This window comes from Aptenodytes patagonicus, chromosome 3 (assembly GCF_965638725.1).
Source record: "Aptenodytes patagonicus chromosome 3, bAptPat1.pri.cur, whole genome shotgun sequence".
In the NCBI taxonomy this organism is placed as follows: Eukaryota; Metazoa; Chordata; class Aves; order Sphenisciformes; family Spheniscidae; genus Aptenodytes; species Aptenodytes patagonicus.
This window is the reverse complement of record NC_134951.1, coordinates 30,570,599-30,595,203: the sequence shown is the minus strand read 5'-3', so window position 1 is coordinate 30,595,203 and position 24,605 is coordinate 30,570,599. Positions and strand designations below refer to the sequence as shown.

General features: G+C 43.1%; 1 protein-coding gene across 3 annotated transcripts in view; it reads left to right on the top strand.

Annotated features, from left to right (window-relative positions):
• Positions 1-24,605, top strand: part of KHDRBS2 (KH RNA binding domain containing, signal transduction associated 2) — a 420,140-nt gene that overhangs the window by 181,154 nt on the left and 214,381 nt on the right. The gene's annotated exons all lie outside the window — the stretch shown is intronic.

The window sequence follows — 24,605 nt, the reverse complement described above, 5'->3', positions numbered from 1 at the left end:
AAGCTTCTGTTTATTCCTAGTGATTTCAGGTGCCTTCAGAAGCCAGCTTGTATAGCCCAAACTGTTCTGAGACCTTGGACATACAACATAGCTCATTGTGTCCTTGCCTTTCATTTTCAAGTAATGACGATGTTAATGTCATGGGAGCTTAAAACATGATTTTTCAGATGAAAAGCACAATATATGAATATAGCTGTCAAACATAGTTACAGATTTATGAAGATCCATGGCATCACATTCAGTGGAATTATGCTAGACTACAAAGGGCAGGAAAGCTTATTCAAATAGAAAATAATTCTTAAAAGCCTTTTAAACTTTTTAAAGTCATGAGAGAGTCAAATTTTTGAAGTGAGAAAGTAACTCTTTATCGATATTCCATGGCTATTTCTTAAACTCATCTTATAACGTCTAGCCTTGCACCAACAGCAATGAGAAGAACTCTGCTAGTACTTCTAGACCCTGTTACTGGTGCTCCTTAGTTAGGTAATACTGGCTCTCCCTCTCTGCCTCTTTTAGAGGAAGAAATAAGTAGCATTTCTCCAGTTTGTTCACAAATAATCTGTGCCATGCCCCTTTTACCTAAACATAATGGGAAACAGCAAACAGGCAGTTTTCTTGTTCAGAAACCCAAGCTTTTCTTTAAAGATCCTACCTCCAAACAGGACCTTTTTCTTGGCTTCCTCCTGTGAAGATACTCACATGACTACTTTGTCTCTTACCTCTGTTTTTCTTTTGCTGGGAGGCAAATAGACCTCTAGCTGTAGCCAAATGGGTACTGGGTCCTGCATTCTTTGCTGGTTTGCAGGAAAAAAACCACACTGGATTGTTTCATTTTCCATTCAGGAGTCTTGTACGTCTGCTGGTTTTAACCTCTCATTAGTTAACGTGGTAATTACATGTTTGCTCACGTAGCCCAAATGAGTGATGTCGAGCATGCCCACCAGATCTGATAGCCATTGGTGAAAGATACGGGCACTGGCAAGCGTATCCAGCACTGACTATATTTTGTTGAACAAGTCTCATAGCTATTCTACCAAGTTTTGTTGGCAGTACTACTGATGGCACATGTACGTCCGTCAGTGGTTTGGTCTCCAGCTAGCTCTCCAAGGCTGCCACAGAGGCTCTGCCATGCTGCTTCTGTGGACACCGAGCTGCCTGCACAACAACAGCTGACTGTCAGCAAAACCGTTGCACAGCCTGGTGGTTGTGCCTGATCAATGCCTTTACGGTTTTCAATTTGTCAGGAACTGGAACAGAACAGAGTTAATTCTCATATCGAGCAACAGTGAAGTAGCTGCAGTTATCTCCTCAAAAGACAAAATAAGATGGGAGAAAATCTGGTGCTGTCCTCTAAAACCACCATTATCCATTACACAGAGCACAGTCACATCCCTTTGCCAATCCACTCGTGGCAGAAAATCAGCAATGAAGATCTTACAAGCCTTCAGGTAGCCTATACAAACCTAAGTAAACAATGTACCAAAAAAAGAGAAAGTTATTATTTTCTACCTTCATTACTGCACACTGTTTTTCGTACCCTTTCCTTCTAGCCCTCTATCTCTTTTTCTTCTGGAAATGAAAGCTAAATTTCTGTGAGCAGGGAACAGAAGGATTCTGTTTCCAAGTCACCTGTTTTCCTTATGAACACGCTTGGGAGGCAGCTAAAAAGATTCCCCAAAGTGTATGTTTGCAAATATGTTTGACCCATCTGGGTAGAAGGAATGAATGAAAATAAGAGAAATAAAATACAAAGCAGTCTACTGAAAATAAGCAAGAAAACCCCCACACTATTTAGATGAGCTTTGTAATGAATTATGCTGGAAATGCTAAAGGAGACTGCTGTGCGTAAACCGTTCATTGATCATTCAGATTCCATAATGTTGACAAAAAAGGGTTGTAAACGTAGAGGATGCACGTTTTCAAATCCAATACCAGAATATTTTGATTTTCCAGTGCAGAAGACCAAGTCTGAATTAAAACACTTGCATGCTGTGCTTAGATTCAAACAATGATAGAAACAGTGGGTGGCTGGCTCAAAAGATATGGCGTGGATAGATTACAAAACTTAGTCAGCAGTCACAGGCCTTGTGTACTGGCAAATGTGATGATTTATTTCATCTTGGATATTGTTTCTGCACTGACCCTTTGTGCTCTGGCCTGGAAGTAAATGATGCTCAAAACCATGCTTTCAGTTTTTTGGACAGTATTTGTGGTTTATAGTAGTCTATTCTGTGTATTGGGCAGGGACGCTATAAGGCAAAGGAAAGTCCTTCAAATTTAAGATTAATGCATAGCACTTTATAGCAATACATCCCCCTAAGTCCTGTATGTTCACAAATTAAAATAAAAGCTAACCAACCCATCACATCAATATGTACTCCAAAGGCTTCCTTTGACTCTGCAGAACCTCAGGGAGCCCTAGCTGTTGAACTTGTGTTGGACTGGCTCTGTCTGGCAGGCAGCCTGTCTGCTTCTCCCTTTCAACCTGCTGGGAGTATTTCCAACTCAGCATCAATTTTTTTAAATTATTTTTTTCAGAAACATGTTATGCAATAGTATGCAATATGTTGTGTAGCAATAGCAATAACATTTTCTGGCTCTACATTCATTTCATAAAATATATACTCTATAGTCACAGTTTCTTAACCTCTTAAATCTTTCCGTATTGTTACTACCAGTATGCCTTCATAAGGTAAGCAAGAAGAAAGCATGCTGGGCCTCCTCAAAGTTAGAAGTATTTCAATCATCACATGTGCTGACTTAGAGAAAAGGACTCTTTCTGAACTTTGCAGGTAAACCCACTGCATTCCTACAGCTGTGAACGTCTGTCCAGCCACTGATCTCTTGATACCTGCACAATCTGAAAAAAAATAGCCTTTTCTGTGCAAAGGAAAGCTGGGGGGACCTCAGTTAGGAAAGTCCATTTTATTAACCTCTTCTTCCTACACATTGTCTGGAGTCCTGTATCATCCTGTATGATAGAAGATGCTAACAACACTTAGTCAAATACATTTGCACTGTAGGAATGGAAGAAGAGCAATTCCTAAGCGCAGAACTAAGCACAAAACCAACAGTTTTGGGGGTTTTAATTCAGCCAATGGTCTGAAGCTGTTGTTTAGATAGTCCAGGTTCATTGCTGCATTATATGCAGATGGTTGGTTACATTTATTTTCCATATTATCCACCCAAAAGTGGCATTTAATTTCTCTTCCTGCACAGCAGGCTGCTACAGTTGCTGATCTGCATTTCCACAGACACAGAAGAATCAGATCTCCTGTCTCTGCGGCGAACATGACGGTTTGTCTCATTTGTCGCCCTCCATGTGTCTGAGGAGACGGTGGCAGAACTAGTGAGGCCAGCAGGAGTAGGGAAGTGATCGTGCCCCTGTACTCGGCACTGGTGAGGCCGCACCTCGAACACTGTGTTCAGTTTTGGGCCCCTCACTACAAGGACGTCAAGGTGCTGGAGCGTGTCCAAAGAAGAGCAACGAAGCTGGTGAAGGGTCTGGAGAACAAGTCTTATGAGGAGTGGCTGAGGGAACTGGGGTTGTTTAGCCTGGAGAAAAGGAGGCTGAGGGGAGACCTCATCGCTCTCTACAACTACCTGAAAGGAGGTTGTAGCGAGGTGGGTGTTGGTCTCTTCTCCCAAGTAACAAGCAATAGGACGAGAGGAAATGGCCTCAAGTTGTGCCAGGGGAGGTTTAGATTGGACGTGAGGAAAAATGTCTTTCCTGAAAGAGTGGTTAAAGATTGGAAGAGGCTGCCCAGGGAAGTGGTTGAGTCACCATCCCTGGAGGTATTTAGGAGATGTGTAGATGTGGTGCTTAGGGACATGGTTTAGTGGTGGACTTGGCAGTGCTAGGTTAACAGTTGGACTTGATGATCTTAAAGGCCTTTTCCAACCTAAATGATTCTGTGATTCTGTGATTGAAAACCAGCATGAGAGGGGATGAGAGAAGTTGTGGGAAGTGGACTCTCAGGGACCCCATGCCCCAGGGGGAGATGCTTCGTCGCCCCTCGTGCCTTTCTCGACGGGTGCTTACCAGCCTTGCTGCTGGCGTGGAGCCAGCAGCGGGGGCAGGCAAAGGCAGGCAGCACTGGCAAAGGCAGACACTGGTGAACACAGTCTGCCAAAACAGCAGTAGCAAGAAATGTTTGACGAGAGGACTTCTTTGCCGCTGAACATTTCTAGCATAGAAACAGCCTCTGGCAGAATGGGATTCAGAAAGCTACTGTGACATAGCGTGCTAATAGCAACATTTAAAAAAAAAAAAACCCAAACAAAAACCCAACTCTTTCCTTACAAACGCAGGAAGGAAAGAAGGCATCTTTCCTTCCTGTTAGTCATGTTGCACGTATGTCCCCAGCTGGTGGAGTGCTCTCTGTGAGCATATGGAGGAAGGACATGTCAAGGAAACACATGTGCTGTCTGGCGCTAGAGGAGGCGCAGCCCCAGGGGCAGATGGTAAGGACGCGGGGAGGGACAGTGCAAGACCCGGAGGCAGGTGATCAGCGGGGCAGCAGTCCCCGAGCACGGCTGGGGGATCGAGGAGCACTGTTAATGGAGCAGACATCACACTCTGGTTAACGGAGAGGCATCTCAAGTGCTTTTCCAGACCGCTCTGTGCATCTCAGGTCCTTGCAGTAATATAACATGATGGCCACTGTGCCGTTGTTCAGACTGCAGAGGGGCAGAACCTGTCTTTGCGTGACAGATTTACTGGTGGTGAAAGTATATAACTGGTAAACCACAGCTGAGAGAGGTTTAATTAATCAGCTGTTGTTGTGCAGCAGCGTTCCCACAGGTCCCAGGAGAAACGTCAAAGCCTGAATACTGCATGGCTTTTCTGCTTGTGAACTCCATCATTGGCAAACCCCTCTGTAACTTATATAAAATGAAAGTAAAACAAATTGAGTTTCTCATAATTAGATATATCATCCCTCTTAAATCATGCCAGGATCTGTTGCCCAGTGTTGCTTTTGCAATCACTGACTGTTTCTGAGCGAAATAAAAATTAGACTGTGCAACAGAAAAAATATGGTTGAAGCTGGTAATAGTAACATCTCAACCAGCACTTGCCTGATTTCCACCTCCTTGTTTGCTCTCTGCGGCACCAGCAGTGTAACATCTAGGTCAGTTATAAATAGTGCAATTTTCATTCAGCTTGCCCAGTAAAAACAGTTAATGCTTAAATATGTGTTTGAAGGAGAAAATAGATATATACAATGTTTCAGATTCATGCTGGTTTTGTTACCTTTTTCCAGAATAGTTAAAATGATGTCTGTAATCTTTCAGCCAGTTTCAAAAGTGATGCCAGCAGTCTTTAAATTTGTCTAACATGGCTCCACTTTTATTTTTTCCCTCATGCTAATAATTTTTATAAAAGAACCCAAATGATGCTAGGCCTATTTTTTACATTTTTAGAGTTGCCAATTGTACTTTGATTACTTCTTTATTAACATGGTTTGGGCAGATCCAAAAAGATTTAGATCCTTAAACTGATTTGTTCACCTAAACTCCCAAATCATCTTGAACACCAACCTCAGCTTGAGATGAGTCACCCTGTGAAAGTGCCTGTTTCTTTCCATTGAGAGCTCCACATGACTAGTTTAGGTGTAAATATCTAGCTTCTGGACACCTAAGTCAAGGTAAATGAATCCTACTCAGGGAACTCAATTTTTCAGCTGTCCTGTAACTAGCTTTTCAAACTGGGACCTTTGTCTCAGATCCAACGTGTCAGCAAAGACTTGGGGTTGAACACAGCCTGGGGAGTGTGATTATGTCCTCAGAGAACTTGAGTTGTTTGTTCTTTGCACACTTTCAATGAAAAAAACCCAAACATTCAGATGGAAAATGTAGCACAAGGAGCTAAGTCTGTTAGGAGTCGAAGCTCTGCTGAGTTTCTGTGGTGCACGTTCCTGATTTAGGATTTATTTTTTGTTTTACCCTCTTTTCAATTTAGGAGGGAAGGGAAGAAAGGAAAGGAAACTTGTTTTTTTCAGCATTTAATATCAGTCGGAACATTTGAGGATGCTCATACAACAATAAAAATACCCTCATCTTTTGTCTCAAAGCTATGGAGAAAGTCTGCCCATAAACAGGGCTGCTGTTCAATTTTATTTTACGTTCATTTGTACTCGTATTGAAAATGAGCAACAAGGGACACCACAGGTGCTAAAGCACTAAAGAACTGGAAAACAAATGCAGTGCTTCGTTTTCAGCCAGAGGCAGGTTACAATGTTTCCTGGGAAAAAGCTTTTAATAGAAGAAAATTTTGTTGTAAACTGATGGTGACATTAAGCAGAATTGACTATAATTGATTAATATATTCTGCATATTTTGTGATTATCTGAGATATGGCTACCGTGTAATGAAAATTTTGCAACACTCAAAGCCTGTGCACAGGGTTATGTCTTCTTGCATAAATCTGAGAGCATAAAGGGGGTTGGAAGAGTGCTTCAAATTGCCAAGGATGATCTGGATGATAAAACTTAAGTGCAAAATGAATATTAATTTTTAGTGCAGTAAAATTAGCTGACTCTTTGAAGATTGCTGGTACTTAACCTTTTCTGAAGTACAGTGATCTTCTTTAAACTGAATTTTAAAATTATTTTACTCTTGCAATTTTACGTTTGTTTGGTGTGTTTGTGATAGTCCGTTCTGGTTTGGACCCCATAAGAGTGCTCGTGGGAGATGGGAGTTTCCGGGGAGGGGAGCAGGAGCAGCACGCTGTGAGTTTTTAGAGGAAATGCCCTGTCTGCACTTAGACACTGACATCTTGGCCAGGCCAGTTTAGTACCAATGACCCCTTCAGCCAGGGGTAAGCTGCTCTGAGGTGAATGCACACCTGATGTTTCCTTTGGGGCAGTACAAAGAACAACATGAAATTTTGAACATTAGACTTCCCAGAGGAAAGCCCTTGCCATCCTCCAGGCTACTTTCTCTGTGATACTAGGATTTTGTGTACCTTGCCAAAGGGGTCAGGGTGCCTTCCAGTGAGGATACATCTTTGTTCTTCTTGGGTAAATAATTTATTGTAAAAATTTGCAGTGAGGAACACTGGAGCTTCTGTTGGAGTCACAGACTAAGCTACCGCAACCAAAAGCTACCATCATCCCGCCTACTGCCCGGCCAAGTTATCTTAAGATAAACAAACTTGTCAGAACTCATTTTGACTTCCTTTACTTTTGTTTTAGGAATGGTAGCTTCTTAAGTCACTCTCTCGTGGTTCAGAGTTAAGGGCAGGTCTAGACTGCACAGCCAAGGAGCTGGATGTTACCTGAATTGTCCATGGTCCACGTACTCTGCACATTTCATGAAAATGAGCCTTCTAGTAAATTGCTATTAGAATTGCTATAATCACTACTCATTAAAAAATTCAGGGTTTTTAGTCAGACTCATTTACAGCTTATATTGGACTAATATCCTTACAGTTTTCCATTATGAGAAGATTAGAAAATGTGTTCTTCCATCTTTGCAGAGCAAATCACCATCATAGCTGAGATGACCAAGAATCTATTTGCAAGCAATTTTATTTGCATTCAGTAAATCTGTCAGACATAAAATCATGGTATATGTAATGTTACTATAACATACTCATCTGTTAACTACTTCTGACCCTTTTGTGAGAAATTGGCCAAGAACTTGCACTCTCAGTAAAATTTATTTGTCTAAATGAATATGATGTGAGTAGTTAGATTTTCTGGATAGAAGAAAAAGTAATTTTGCCATTCAAATGCATGTTTGTGTTCTTTGTCATTATGCAAAACCTAATCCTCCAAGGAAAGAAACAGCAAGTGAAACCTGCAGTCATGTGTGACTGTCACGTGTGAGAGGAAGTGTCTCATTTGCGAGACACTAAAATTCTAGCTCAGAAAAAGGATATGTTTGTGAGAAACAGTTTGACACACTGGTTGGTTTTTCAGGTATTTGATTTATCTGTTATTTGAAATACTTTTTCAGAAGATGATAATGCATTTTTTAAGTAATTTCAGTTATTGAAACATTTTACTCTGTGTAAATGCCATTAGAGCTACAGGGTTTGCCAATTATTTATGCACTTCCTTTTCCTCTTTCATTCCCCAGAGTTCAGTTTGCCTCCGCCAGCATGGCTTCCCTCCACCGATGTGGTTTCCTCATCACTGCATGAGAATCAAGGGGATATAGAAAATAGTTCTCTTTCTATATTTGGTGGTAGGATCCTCGAATCCATTTGCTGCTTTCGTTTGCAATGTTGTGGTTAACCAAGGGACAGCCTTTAGGAAATAATTTTTGGCAATCAGCCCAGTTGCAAGAAGATGAACTTTATAATACAGCTTATCAGCCAGGTCTTTAAACTGCTGGAAACCAAACCATCCTGTTCCCCTGCCTAGGCCAATACAACCATCAGGGAGAAATCCCTTCCCTTATCCCAAGTGTGTAGGGAAGGACCCTTCCTGCATCACGGTACTGTTGCATTTCAGGGTACAAAGCGTTAACGTGGAAACCTGCTCAATGGTGGAGACTCACTAGAAAAAGCAATGAGGAGTTAAATAGGATGATCAGTTCTAGCTTCTAAACCTTGCGCTTGCACTGGGCTTCCCAGTTGAACTTCAAAGGGTTGGTCAGAGATGCAACAACATTATCCTTCAAAAAGTCCCGCCGCGTGGGAGGGTCAGGGGAGGCTGCCACTGCAGGAGATGAGGAGGTGAAGGCAGCAGTCGGTTCTCTGCATGTCTTGCAGCAGTCCTGATTCCTGAATCTGCATCTGAAAGTGGCTGTAAATGTCTCCTCTGCACTCTCTCAGCTCTGTTTATAATGAGCAGAGTGGCTGAAGTATTGCCTTGCTTTCTAGATGAAGCACTTGTAATATCACATTGAGCTCCTTTGAATACTAATTAGTAACAGGATCTTTTAAACAAAATGTGCAGCCTAGGGAGAAACATTATTGAAAGTGAGTTTCGTATTTGACACCTAAGTGCCTTAAGTGTACACATCTATCTTATAGGTGTTGTTTAGTAAAAAAGATACACCTAACACATCAGCAAGCAATTACAAATATCATAGGACAAAAACATACTAGATTTGCATGTTGTTTTATTCTGTATATATACAACACAACATGCCCCACTAGATGCGTTCTCGTTTCCAAATGAGACAGGATAACGTAAGAACGGGCTCAGTCTGCAGCTCCTGCAAGTTGCAGGACTGAAAGCTTGGGTAAGAACATAAGAACTAGTGAAAGTTGAGAGGTCTTCCAAGAATTAGTTGTTTAAGGACATTCTGAACTGCAGGAACATCAAGATTGCCAAGACTTTCATGTTCAGCTTCTCATGTGGAAATATTTCCATACTCATAATCATCCTTTTCATCTGGATCTTTTTTGGTTCTAATACCTTTTTAAATTGGGGCACCAGAATGGTCTTCAGTATTAAAGGTGGGGAAATAGTACAGGTTTTGCAATGGCATAATCCTATTTGACGTTTCATTTCTTTTCCTTTCTTAAAAATACCTAATAGAGGATGTCCTTTTAATTGCTACTGGACACTGAACAAATTCTTTCTGTAGAACTGAATGTAATACCTCCAAGATCTTTCTCCTGAAATAACCTTATCTAGAGTCTTTCATAGTGTGCACGGATAGAGCTGTTTTTTATCACTGGAGAATTTTTATTACTGTTCAACTCATTTTCTGGATCACTTATGAATAGTTTAACAGAACATGTCCCCAAATGGTTCTTGTGGGATTCATCTAGCAACTTCCCTAAAATGAACACCTATTTCCTAACTTTTGTAATGCATAACTTGATGAGCACTCCAACTGCTACCTCATTAAGGAAAAGGGCAGTAGCACTGCTTTTTCATTCAGTAGGAGTGTATTCAGAACATCTATCTTATTTAGTCCCTCGCTAGTTTATGAATCCCAAAGAAGCTTAAGCCTGAAATAAGTATCAGATCTCCTTCACCCTAATGTGGTGCTGCTGGTCAGACACTTCTGTGTCTGAGGAGTATTACTGTGGACAACTCTGGCGTCTATAGATTTCAGAGATAGGAGGCAACTGAACAGGAATTTAGATGGCCACAACCTGGTGATTAGGATCAAACTCATGCCTAAATCCTGGGTGTTCAAATTCTTTTGCAGCTATAAGCTAAGTGAGTAGGTTACGCAGTTAGATCGGGAAAGGCTTGGAAATCTCTTTATGTAGGCACCTAAAACAGCAATGAGGCACTGAAGTAATGCCTACGTGCACCAGTGAATTTATTCTCTAGGCCGGTATTTGGGGAAGCATCCTTCATCAAATGGGTGGTTAAGCAAGTAGTTATCTTTAAGTGTGTACTTGGAGCTTTCATCATGAAATTGAGTTTAAATATTGTCGTGGTTTAACCCCAGTTGGCAACCAAGCACCACACAGCCGCTTGCTGACTCCCCCCTGCGGTGGGATGGGGGAGAGAATCGGAAGAGCAAAAGTAAGAAAACTCAAGTATTGAGATAGGAACAGGTTTATAATTAAAATAAAATAATAATAATAGTAGTAATAATAATAATAATAAATTTTAATGAAAAGGAAAACAACAAGAGAGAGAAAGAGAGGAACAAACCCCAGGAAAAATAGGTGATGCAACCACTCACCATCCGCTGACTGATGCCCAGCCAGTCCCTGAGCAGCGATCACTGCCCCCCCGGCCAGCTCCCCCCAGTTTATATACTGATTGTGACATCATATGGTATGGAATATCCTTTTGGCCAGTTTGGGTCAGCTGTCCTGGCTGTGCCCCCTTCCAGCTTCTTGTTCACCTGGCAGAGCATGGGAAGCTGAAAAGTCCTTGACTTAGTATAAGCACTGCTTAGCAACATCTGAAACATCGGTGTGTTATCAACATTATTCTTGTACTAAATCCAAAACACAGCACTGTACCAGCTACTAGGAAGAAAATTAACTCTATCCCAGCCGAAACCAGGACAAATATACAAATAAATGAATTCCCAAAGTGAAGCTTCAGTTTACTTCGGAATCAAAGGTAAGTGTATACATTAGCCCTCTGCTGATCGACTCTTTGGAAAGACAAGTTTTTCATTCTGCTTATACATAAAATAACTTAGGCATGGATTTTTCCCTCCAGAATTTTCTTTGTGGTAGAAATACTCTTTCTACTATTTCCTTCAGGTGACCAAAACCAAACTCTTTAAAATAGTTGGCTACTATATGACTGGAGTTGACTTATATTTCAGTTCAATAGTGCATAGCAAAAGAATTCATTCAGAACCTTGAGAACTTCAAAACATTTCTTTTCATACAAGTCCCTATACTTAAAGACAGAATGCCCTTTGCAAATCTTATGATACAAATATTCTGTCTATTTATTCCCTGGAGAAAAAGCTGCGTTCTCATAGGAATAATAATAATAATAATAATAATAATAATAATAGTAATAAACAACTTAATGACAGAGGGGAAAAAAAAGAGGATTTAGAGGTCTTTAATTTAAATGTTCCTGTTTGTATATTTTAAATGGCAAATATTATTTTTTATTAAACACAGCTTTTGAGAACACTGTTTATACTTCACAGATATCAAGATGAATGTTTCCTGAAAAATAAGAATTGTAGATAAATAAATATCCTACTATTATTGTCAGTTTATAGAATTCATAGCATAAATACAGTTAACCTTCTTTTCAAGATGTCTGATAATTTGTCATCAACTAGCTTGTTGAATTACCTAAAACATTAGTAGAGCTTTCTAGTCTCTATAACATTTGTATCACTTTAAGGTGACTGTTCACCTTCTCTGTCTCTAAAAAAAGGGATTAAGATTTATAAAACCAAGATAACTTGGCTCCAAACACAATGAAATAAATAGAGCTAGAAAGATGTAATAGAACTAGTAAAATGATTTCCAGAAAGTAAGAATGATAGCAGAGGAAAAGAAAGTACATTTTCCTCCAACCAGTGTAAACATAGCTACGTCTGCTTTGCTCAAAGGATCTTTCTCTCTTGTGCCACAGGCTCATTGCTTTATTTTTGACACAGTAAGCTCTTAAAGTTCTTACAATGTCATCAGCCATTATAAAATCTCTCTCGTCTTAATTTTTTTTAAATCACTAAATAACTGTATTTATCCTTTTGAATGTGTTGATTTGGCACTTGACTGTCAGCAGCCTGGTGTAGTTGAACAAAACCCTGTATCGTAGAGAGCAGCCCTTCGTAAAGCAATGGTGAGGTTTGGGAACGTGGTCTGTGCTCATTAGTGTTGGTCACTTTGTGCAGAGACTCATTCTCAGCAGTAGCTCTAGCAATCACAGCTCACACTGTGGTAGAGCCCAAATGATTGCTTTTAAACCCTGAGATAGTCATGTGTATAATCTAGCATTGAAATCTGCTGATGGAACTAAGGAGTGCATTGAAAGCAGCAGGCCTCATCCAGGTGTGTATTTAGGTTGAAAATTAGACATTTGTAGCTGAAAAAACAATCTCTCTATCCCAGGAGTATTTTTCAGACCTGTTCAGCAAAGGCAATAAGTAATTTACGTTTTCTTTCCACTGACACTTGTAGCCCTGTATCCCAGTAAATATGGTGTTGCCGTCACTTGTCACGGACTGCAGACTTTGTGCTAAGGCAGCAGCACAGGGCTTGGGACCTGCCAGGCATGCTCTGGGCGGGCCTTGGTCTGCTCCCGGCTCCCTTTGAGCTTGCTTCTAGCAGCAGTTGTCTAATGGCCAAGTGATTCTTACCTATGTTGTTTTAGCTTTTGCCTAGATTTGTCCTGTATTTGTAATAACTTGTTATTCTTTGTAGAGGGTGCTGCTATGGCCCTAGAATAAAACTGCAGCATAGGGGAGTACAGGGGTGGGATGGAAATGGAGGCCTTGAAAGCAACGGCACAGGATGATAAGGAAGGCTCCAGGGCTGTAAAGAGGGACTTGGCATCAAGGTCAGTTACTGGTCACTAAAGGAGTGCAACCTTGAGTAACAAAGAGAGCAAAGAAAAAGTACACAGCATATGTAAAACTTAATATATTTAGTGAATTTGGATGGGAATGGAGTTGCGAAACAATGGAGAAAGAACAATTTATGTAGCATGTTCACAAACCTAAAAATTACCCCAAGTGCCTCCTGGAGAGAGGAGGAAGAAATTATCACCATCGGTAGTATACGTCTTGCAGCAAAGGACTCAAGGTGCTGCCAACTCACAGCAATGTCCCCCCCCAGCTGAAGCCATTGACCTTAGGATTGTCCAGGGCAGTGGAGCGGTGAGCATAACACCAGGGAAAGGGCCAGACACTAGAAAGTTTGTGTATATGTCATTTTACCTGCATGTAATTTGAGCTGCAAGTGTTAGTATGGAACTAGACTACTAATAATTCTTTGATTAGACTTTTACAACTTCATTAAGAAAAAAAAAAGACTTCATATAGGGTATTTTTTTGCCCATAGTAAGAGTGTAACAGCTTGGTGCGAGTTCAAACAACCTACTTTATAACTTGGTTGCAACAAATTGGTAATTAGCCTCTCATAAATAAAAACATGACATTTTGTACTCTCATTAATTAACGCAAAGTCTTCTTCCTGAATCTGATGGCACCCTGAATGCAGTGGTCCCTAGTTGTGATCATAAGTTTTAAGATTAACATAATCTTCTTAGGAAGCATCTTTAGGTATGGTAATTGTGCATTTCTTGAGGATCTTTAATTTCCTGCATTAGCTTTGCAAACCTGCAATTCATTGGTTATATTCATTGAGCATCTTTGGCTTGTTTAGTTCTAGCAGAAGTTGTCTAATGACCAGGTGATTCTTACCTATGCTGTTTTAACCTTTGCTTAGATTTGTACAAGTGTAGGAACATTTGTAGATTTGTGAACTCTCTCTCTCCTCTATCGGTTTTCTGGCAGGTAATTTATACATAGATCACTAGTTGTTGGTCACAGTGGTCACTGGTTGTAGCCTCAGTTTTGGTATGTACCACTTTAATGTGTTAACGTTTCTCCTAAACATAGAATCATAGAATCATAGAATCATAGAATCATTGAGGTTGGAAAAGACCTCTAAGATCATCGAGTCCAACCGTCAACCCAACACCACCATGCCCACTAAACCATGTCCCTAAGCGCCTCATCTACACGTCTTTTAAAAACCTCCAGGGATGGGGACTCCACCACTTCCCTGGGCAGCCTGTTCCAATGTTTCACCACTCTTTCAGTAAAGAAATTTTTCCTTACATCCAATCTAAACCTCCCCTGCCGCAACTTGAGGCCATTTCCTCTCGTCCTATCGCTTGTTACTTCGGAGAAAAGACCAACACCCACCTCGCTACAACTTCCTTTCAGGTAGTTGTAGAGAGCGATGAGGTCTCCCCTCAGCCTCCTTTTCTCCAGGCTGAACAGTCCCAGTTCCCTCAGCCGCTCCTCAGAAGACTTGTTCTCCAGACCCTTCACCAGCTTCGTTGCCCTTCTCTGGACACGCTCCAGCACCTCAACGTCCTTCTTGTAGTGAGGGGCCCAAAACTGAACACAGTATTTGAGGTGCGGCCTCACCAGTGCCGAGTACAGGGGCACGATCACTTCCCTACTCCTGCTGGCCACACTATTTCTGATACAGGCCAGGATGCCATTGGCCTTCTTGGCCGCCTGGGCACACTGCCGGCTCATGTTCAGCCGGCTGTCGACCAACACCCCCAGGTCCTTTTCCGCCAGGCAGCTTTCCAGCCACTCTTCCCCAAGCCTGTAGCGCTGCATGGGGTTGTTGTGGCCGAAGTGCAGGACCCCGCACTTGGCCTTGTTGAACCTCATACAGTTGGCCTGGGCCCATCGATCCAGCCTGTCCAGGTCCCTCTGCAGAGCCTTCCTACCCTCGAGCAGATCAACACTCCCACCCAACTTGGTGTCGTCTGCAAACTGACTGAGGGTGCACTCAATCCCCTCATCCAGATCATCAATAAAGATATTAAACAAGACCGGCCCCAGTACTGAGCCCTGGGGAACACCACTCGTGACCGGCCGCCAACTGGATTGAACTCCATTCACCACAACTCTCTGGGCCCGGCCATCCAGCCAGTTTTTGACCCAGCGCAGAGTCCACCTGTCTAAGCCGTGAGCCGCCAGCTTCTCTAGGAGAATGCTGTGGGAGACAGTGTCAAAGGCCTTGCTGAAGTCCAGGTAGACCACATCCACAGCCTTTCCCTCATCCACTAGGCGGGTCACCTGGTCATAGAAGGAGATCAGGTTGGTCAAGCAGGACCTGCCTCTCATGAACCCGTGCTGGCTGGGCCTGATCCCCTGGTTGTCCCACTCATGCCTTGTGAGCGCCCTCAAGATGAGCCGCTCCATAATCTTCCCCGGCACCGAGGTCAGGCTGACAGGCCTGTAGTTCCCCGGATCCTCCTTCCGGCCCTTCTTGTGGATGGGCGTCACATTGGCAAGCCTCCAGTCTTCCGGGACCTCCCCCGTTAACCAGGACTGCTGATAAATGATGGAGAGCGGCTTGGCGAGCACCTCCGCCAGCTCCCTCAGCACTCTCGGGTGGATCCCATCCGGCCCCATAGACTTGTGAGTGTCCAGGTGGCATAGCAGGTCATTGACTGCTTCCTCCTGGATTACGGGGGGTTCATCCTGCTCGCCGTCCCCGTCTTCCAGCTCAGGGGGCCGAGTACCCTGAGGATAACTGACCTGCCTGTTAAAGACTGAGGCAAAGAAGGCATTGAGTACCTCAGCCTTTTCCTCATCCTCAGTGACAATGTTCCCCCCTGCACCCAATAAATGATGGAGATTCTCCCTGGCTCTCTTCTTGTCATTAATATATTTGTAAAAGCTTTTTTTGTTGTCTTTAACGACAGCGGCCAGATTGCGTTCTAGCTGGGCTTTTGCCTTTCTCATTTCTTCTCTGCACGACCTAGCGAGATCCCTGTACTCTTCTTGAGTCGCCTGCCCCTTCTTCCACAAGCGGTAAACTCTCCTTTTTTTCCTGAGTCCCAGCAAGAGCTCCCCGTTCAGCCAGGCCGGTCGTCTTCCCCGCCCATTCTTCTTACGGCGTACAGGGACAGCCTGCTCCTGCGCCTTTAAGACTTCCTTCTTGAAGATCGTCCAGCCTTCCTGGACCCCTTTGCCCTTCAGGACTGTCTCCCACGGGACTCTCTCAACCAGCGTCCTGAACAGGCCAAAGTCCGCCCTCCGGAAGTCCATGGTTGTGGTTTTGCTGCCCCCCCTCCTTACTTCACCAAGAAGCGAGAATTCTATCATTTCATGGTCGCTAAGCCCAAGACGGCCTCCAACCACCACATCTCCCACCAGTCCTTCTCTGTTTGTAAACAGCAGGTCGAGCGAGGCACCTCCCCTGGTAGGCTCACTTACCAGCTGTGTCAGGAAGTTGTCTTCCACACACGCCAGGAACCTCCTAGACTGCTTCCTCTCTGCCGTGTTGTATTTCCAGCAGACATCCGGGAAGTTGAAGTCCCCCACGAGAACAAGGGCTAGCGATTGAGAAACTTCTGCCAGCCGCTTATAGAACGCTTCATCCGCCCCTTCATCCTGGTTGGGTGGTCTATAACAGACTCCCAGCAGGATATCTGCCTCGTTGGCCTTCCCCCTCATCCTTACCCATAGACACTCAACCGTACCATCATCACAATCGTTGAGCTCTATACAATCAAAACACTCCCTAACATACAGGGCCACCCCACCGCCTCTCCTTCCTCGCCTGTCCCTTCTGAAGAGTCTGTAGCCATCCATTGCAGCACTCCAGTCGTGAGAGTCACCCCACCATGTTTCTGTGAGGGCGACTAAGTCATATCTCTCCCGCTGCACAATGGCTTCCAGCTCCTCCTGCTTGCCGCCCATGCTGCGTGCATTGGTGTATATGCACTTGAGCTGGGCTATCGATTTCGCCCCCGGCATCGGCACGCCACCCCTCGGCTCACCTCTAGCGAGCCTGGTTTTATCCCCTTCCCCCTTCGAACCTAGTTTAAAGCCCTCTCAATGAGCCCTGCCAATTCATGAGCCATGATCCTTTTTCCCTTGTGAGACAGCTGGACTCCGTCTGTCACCAGCAGGCCCGGTGCCATGTAAACCTCCCCATGATCAAAAAAGCCAAAATTCCTCCGACGGCACCAGCCCCTGAGCCACGCGTTGATCAGGTGTGTTTTCCTGCTCCTTTCAGTATCCTTCCCTGCCACTGTAGGGATAGAAGAAAACACTACCTGTGCTCCCGATCCTTGAACCAGTCGCCCCAGTGCCCTGAAGTCCCTTTTGATCGCTGCAGGACTTCTCTCCGCAACCTCATCACTGCCAGCCTGTATAACCAGCAGTGGGTAGTAATCAGAAGGCCGTACCAAACCAGGGAGCTTCCTAGTGATGTCTCTGACCCGGGCCCCAGGGAGGCAGCAGACTTCCCTGTGGGACGGGTCCGGTCGGCATATCGGGCCCTCTGTTCCCCTCAGAAGGGAATCGCCTATGACAATTACCCTCCTTTTTTTCTTAGCAGCGGCAGTCGTAATGCGTGGGGCTGACTGCCTCACCCTAGGCGACCCCCCGGATGGACCTTCGTCTACATCCTCGCTTGCCTCGCCCTCAAGTTCCAGGGCCCCATATCTGTTGTGTAAAGGCAACCGGGAAGGTGAGGGAGGCCGGGCAGGGGTTCGCCTGGCACCCCGAGCAGGGACCCGTTTCCATCCCCCCCCGTCGCTTAGGTCCCCTCTTTCTACCTGGTGGCAAGAAGGCAGGGGATCCTCTGCTTCTCGCGGAGCCTCCTTCTGCTGCCTCTGCCTCAGGGACGGTAGGGTGCGGCTCCACCAATCTATCTCCCTCTCACACTCCCGGATACTCCTCAACCTTTCCACCTCCTCCTTCAGCTCTGCCACCAGGCCGAGCAGATCATCCACCTGGTCACACCGCACACAGGTGTTGTCTCTGCTGCCCTCCGGCACAGCTGACAGGCTCAGGCACTCCCTGCAGCCAGAGACCTGGACAGCTGTATGCTTTATTTTCTTTCACAGAGTTTATATTTTTTGTTCATCTAACATTCACGGCAGGTGTTCGGGCTCTTCTGATACTGATTCAATGTTGTGTTATCACATTCTTCTACTGCTTTGTCTTTGTTTTCCTTCTCACCCATCTAAACAAAAATATGATCTAGGTACAGCTTAGTACCTCTTTGCCGTTAAGATGATGTTGTATTTCATTATGAAAAGCATCAGGAAATAAAGGACTCTTGAATTGAAGGGCCTGTTTGCCCAAGGCAGTACTGAATGTACACAAATCTCTGCTCCATTTCACCAAAGTAACTACGAGAATTTTAATAATGCATCAAGTATAGAAAAATAATTGTTGTCATCTGTATCTCCAAAAATTTACTCTGTTGTAAGCAATGTTCTTTCTACATGCCTGTATTTCATTATGGGGTCTCTGTGGCTGACTGCAGGTGTTGTACACCCACTCTCTTAGCTCTGCTGTGTGAGCTCTCCTCATGTATTCACCATCTCTGATGACACCAAGTTGGGCAGGAATGTTGATCTGCTTGAGGGTAGGAAGGCTCTGCAGAGGGACCTGGACAGGCTGGATCGATGGGCCCAGGCCAACTGTATGAGATTCAACAAGGCCAAGTGCCGGGTCCTGCATTTCGGCCACAACAACCCCATGCAGCGCTACAGGCTTGGGGAAGAGTGGCTGGAAAGCTGCGTGGCGGAAAAGGACCTGGGGGTGCTGGTTGACAGCCAGCTGAACATGAGCCGGCAGTGTGCCCAGGCGGCCAAGAAGGCCAATGGCATCCTGGCCTGTATCAGAAGTAGTGTGGCCAGCAGGAGTAGGGAAGTGATCGTGCCCCTGTACTCGGCCCTGGTGAGGCCGCACCTCAAATACTGTGTTCAGTTTTGGGCCCCTCACTACAAGAAGGACGTTGAGGTGCTGGAGCGTGTCCAGAGAAGGGCAACGAAGCTGGTGAAGGGTCTGGAGAACAAGTCTTCTGAGGAGCGGCTGAGGGAACTGGGACTGTTTAGCCTGGAGAAAAGGAGGCTGAGGGGAGACCTTATCATGCTCTACAACTACCTGGAAGGAGGTTGTAGCGAGGTGGGTGTCGGTCTCTTCTCCCAAGTAACTAGTGATAGGATGAGAGGAAATGGCCTCAAGTTGCGCCAGGGGAGGTTTAGATTGGACGTGAGGAAAAATGTCTTTCCTGAAAGAGTGGTGAAACATTGGAACAGGCTGCCCAGGGAAGTGGTTGAGTCCCCATCCCTGGAAGTATTTAAAAGACGTGTAGATGAGGCGCTTAGGGACATGGTTTAGTGGGCATGGTGGTGTTGGGTTGACGGTTGGACTCGATGATCTTAGAGGTCTTTTCCAACCTTAATGATTCTATGATTCTATGATCTCCATCTTCTTTATTCTTCTCCCTGGAGTGAGAATAACTGGTTGTCGTGGTTTAACCTCAGTCGGCAACTGAGCACCACGCAGCCGCTTGCTCACTCCCCCCCGCCCGGTGGGATGGGGGAGAGAATTGGAAGAGCACAAGTTAGAAAAAACTCGTGGGTTGAGATAAAAACAGTTTAATAATTGAAATAAAATGATAATAATAATATGATAATAATAATAATACACAAAGCAAGTGATGCACAGTACAATTGCTCACCACCCGCCGACCGATGCCCAGCCAGTCCCCGAGCAGCGGCCCCCCCCAGCCAGCTTTCCCCAGTTTATGTACTGAGCATGACGTCACATGGTATGGAATGTCCCTTTGGCCAGTTTGGCTGTGCCCCCTCCCAGCTTCTTGTGTACCTCCAGCCTTCTCAGTCGGTAGAGCATGGGAAACTGAAAAGTCCTTGGCTAGTGTAAGCATTACCTAGCAACAACTAAAACATGGGTGTGTTATCAACTTTGTTCTCATCCTAAATCCAAAACACAGCACTGTACCAGCTACTAGAAAGGAAATTAACTCTATCCCTGCCGAAACCAGGACAATATCCACCCCTTATTCTATACCATCTACGTCATGCTCAAGTCTCATATTTTCCAGTACATTTTCATTAATCACCACCCCCTTTTTTTCCATATATATATATACACACAGACACACACAGAGATATCATTCCCTTAGTCTGTGGGCCATCCCTCTAAAATGTTCGGTTAAAAACAGAAGTCAAAGGATGGCTAAGCTCTTTTAGCTTCGCTCTGTACTCTGCTGAGAACTGTCCCATTCCACTTCATCCATTCTCAAACTGTTCCTCTTTTTTTTTTTGTTCTCTGTTTCTCCACTGATGGGACCTAGGACCTGAAAGCTTTTTTACCCCAAAACAGGTACCACCAAGAAATTATATCTATTCTGATTTACTTGTTACCATATAGTTCACTTGTTACTTTTACTACAATCAGTGTTGCAGACATCATCTTGATTTTTGCATTTATGTCCAGATTAAAAATTAATAGGTTTGCATTTGTCAAACTGCATGCTCATTAATTTTCTTCTGTAGCATTGTCCATTGATCTTATGAATAATGCCTCTGCAGCAACAGCGCTGTGATTATAATCTTTGTCTAGTCTCTGCGCTATGCTTTTATTTGCAAATTCTTGCAAGATATGAAATCCACTGCAATTCTCATGTTGTTCTTTAAATACATGTTGTTTCTTTTCATAGCTGTATTTGTTACATTATAGGAAGGTCTATGTATTGTATTGATGAAATTTATCTCTGAGCTCTACACAATTTCTGCTGCAGGTTTCTCTTCTATCATTCTTGGATATTCTGTTATTTCAATTTTATGAGGACACGTTTTATTCATCAATCTGGATTGTGTAATTTTGTTTGCTATGCAAACTCCGTTTGTTCTTTCAAGTTCCTTCCAGTAGTTTTATTCAAGCATTTTGGCCAGGGTTCCAGCTAGAAATCAGTTCTCTGTCAGCACACATCCTTTTAAAATGGTAAGGCTGCTTTCTCATCCAGAGATAATTCATAATTTTTCTTGGCCTTTATGTTCTTATCACTCACACGCTTCACTTTTGCAGAGGTCAGTACTCCTCCAATTTCTGCTATAACATTTTATAATTCATTTTCCCTGCTTTGGTCAACTGGAAATTATAAAACACAGCAGGTGTTTCAAAATATCTGTTATCTTTTATGAGGGAGTGGGTTATGGAGCCATGCATCAGGTTAAGGGCGGGTGGACTTCAGCACCGTGTGACAGACATGCTGTAAGGCAGCAGATGAGGATGAAGGAAGCCTGAAGCACATAGTGTGAGGGGAGCTGGGTTTGAGTATGGAATATATTACTCTCAGTCTTGAGAGATGAAGGGAATTGGCATGCAGAAGGGAGTGGAAGAGGATCGGGATGAGGGGGCAATTGCCTTTGGAGGGTGGTGTGTGTTTCCTCTGCTGTGCTCAGCCCGCAGTGGAGTTAAACATCATCACCATGCAGTAAATAAGAACCATATTATTAACCTGAGGGTCAGTACCAAGAGAGATTGCCATCACTAATCCAGAAGCCCAGGGAATCTGTTCCGTTCATTTTATAAATCAGAACTGATCAAGTCCCAGGTTTGTTGGGTTTTTTTCCTAAGATCCAGTGCCTAAGACTTAACTGCATTTTGATTGTTTTCAGGGTAGCTGTCTACAGCAAATCCTTCAGGCTTTCAGTGCACATTGTCTTTCACTGCGATTCGATTCATGTCTACATGAGTAGGCTTAAGCAGTTACAATTCCCATGCTAGGGCTGTGGCAAACGACTGGGCTGCTGGGTAGACCCTGGCCAAGGCTGTGCAAGCTGAACAGGGTCTGGAAGACTGCTGGACGTGATGTGGGAAATCATAGAACATAAAAAGCTATGAGAATCTGACAAAAGTTACAGACAGCACCATGGGGAATAGCTGGACCTCACAGGTGGTTAAGGCAGACTTATATGAGAAACAGCCGAAGTCCACAGGTAATTGGACTGGTGCATTAGAGACCTTTAGGGGTGCAGAGTCTTGCAAGGCCAACAGCACCCAGATAACCTTATAAATAACACCATGTAAGATAGCTTTATGATAATCTCACTCATTTTGCCTTCATGTAACAGATGCTAGAAAGTCTCATAATCTGTCTCGGTCTTTACCAGTACTACATGGGGTGCTTATTCACTAGTGTTTTAGTTTGAATCAGGAGTGCAGTTTAGAGGAGAGCCTCCTGATTATTCCCAATAACTGGGCCATTACTTCCAGTGAGCAGAGGTCACGGGGTGTGAACTGGACTCCTTTCCTACGAAACTAAACCAAAGCTGGGCTCCAGGAAGGAGCTCTGACTTCTAATGGGAACTCAGTTTGTGCAACAAGGCTACAACTAGCAGGAAGCAAAACCCGCTGAAGTGCTAGAGAAGGGGTAGTGCTGTCATCCTAAATATAAGTAGTGTGGATGTCAGGTCCGCAGCACTGACCATTTTGCTGTGCAGTTGGGCTGTGCTGCTTGCTAATGAAGACTTACAAAGGTGTTGTCCAACTTCACGTGCTCCTGGGAGAGCCCATTCATCCATACTGCACTTGGAAAGCTGTATTACCTGCCAGTAGGTGTAACCTTCCATATCAACGAGTGTCTCCTCAACAGTGTGAGTTTTGTCTGTTGTTTTGCTTGTTAGATGCCTGATACCTGACATACGATTAAATGTAAGGCTACATTCAGTCCTAAAATACTCAGTCATATTCACTGGCTTTGGGAAGCAAAGCTTGGTTCAGTGCTCACATAGTCTATGAGTTCTTACTTTTCCATATTTTTCCTGAAGTGATTTAAGTTTCTCTCTATCAGCACACAATACAAGAAGTGTTTTTCTGACATTTTACCCTGTTGTGGGAAGAGGTACTGTGTGAAAATTCAGTCTTTAACCCCATGCGTTCCACAAGAAAAAACATCATTAGATATCCTGAGAAAGAAATGTTGAGGATCTCACGGCCCTAGCCTGCTGTTTTTAACAGCTATACAAATGACTGCTGAGTAGTAACAGAAAGGATGTGCTGAACCTCAGAGGAAGGTTGTAAAATGATGTGTTTTAAGAATTCCTGAGCTTGTTGAGAAAATAAAAAAGAAACATCATTACCATTGTTAGCACCATACAAGCATATATCCAACTTTCTGTAAGACAGATCTGTGTTATAGAATCATGTTACTGATGTCTTAGCCGTGCAAAATCCTCATCAAAATAATAAGCCAAACATTATTGTTTACTTTTTCTACATTTGGAAAAAAGATCCAATTTATATTTTTTACAAATTTTGTTGGTAGTCTTCTTCTGAAAGACAACTTTTGGGGCTTTCTGGTGGTTTTTTTAAGAATCTTAAAAAAGCAATATGAAAGAAACTTTCAGCAATTACTAGGATGTTGCTTTATAACTATTAAAACTTAATTCTGTTGAAATACTTCATGTCAAATTATTCCAGAAGCTGCAATCAAATGTTTTTTCCCCAGAAAACTAAAAAGTACTGTAACATCTCATGGTAGTCTGTTATATTATGCTCTGGTTCTTATGGACATTTCAATAAGATTTCAGTGATAAGCTAAAATGCCAAAGATACTTTAACTGTAAAGATAAAAATATTCTACCATCTGTGCTGCTTATCTTAATTTTTAGTTTTTAGTTGAAAACAATTACGTCAATTTTTCAACTTTTTAAAATAAAATCATGGAGCACATTTATTGAGTTACGATTTTATCATCATCTGCAAACCATTGACTTACCATGGAGTCAGATCTAGGGCTCTGGAGGTAAAGGATGTAACCACTGTGTTTTCTGTGAAAAATCAGAAAGCCCTTGGGGTGGGATCTTCTACTGTAGATAAAAAGAACTGTATGCGTATTGTTTGAAGCATAGCATTGTGCAAATATTTTTGGTGTCAAGCAATGGTGTAAATTAGGCAAGGCTAAAATAAGTGAAGTTAATGCAGAATTAAATAAGCTAAATTAATAAGAATTGTAATCTATTGTTACAATTTTTATATCTTAGATATCTGAATGTTCATAAAGTATTATTTTAGTATATACTGAAAAGCTATAACTTCTTAGCCAATTTTAAGCAAATTAGTTTACTTCTTTTTCTGTGATTATGTTTTCCATCTATAAAATGCAGATATACATACATATTTTCTTCAGAATTACATTCCTCAAAATATTTTTGAAGACTGAGTTTTCAACTCATCGTTTCTTCAGCATTACTTATTGCTATCTTGTGTAGTAATGACATAAATTTTTTATTATGTTGTCATAGCCAATGCCATTAACATGTTCACTATTTTATATCTTTGCTTTTTATGCAGAGGTATTACAATTTACATTCACTATCTCAAAGCCTTGTGTAAGAAAGTGGATTGACATTTCAGAACATTACTCTAATGTAAAGTAGGATTATTAGGCTTGTTTTATAGCTGGAAAACTGGGACCCAAAGATTGTCAAGGTAAATCTAGGTGAGGTGAATCACCATCTTAGCCCGTGTACACTAGATTGCATAGGTACCATATGTTGGAATTGGGACTGAAACTCAGACCTGATGTCTCAAATAGCAGAACTAGGGCATACTTTCCCTTAGCAATACTAAAATGTATAGCCTGCAGATATTCATGAAATAACTTGAAGACTTTAATAAACAATAGCATTTGTTAAAGTGCTCCAAAACGGTTAAATGGATCTTTA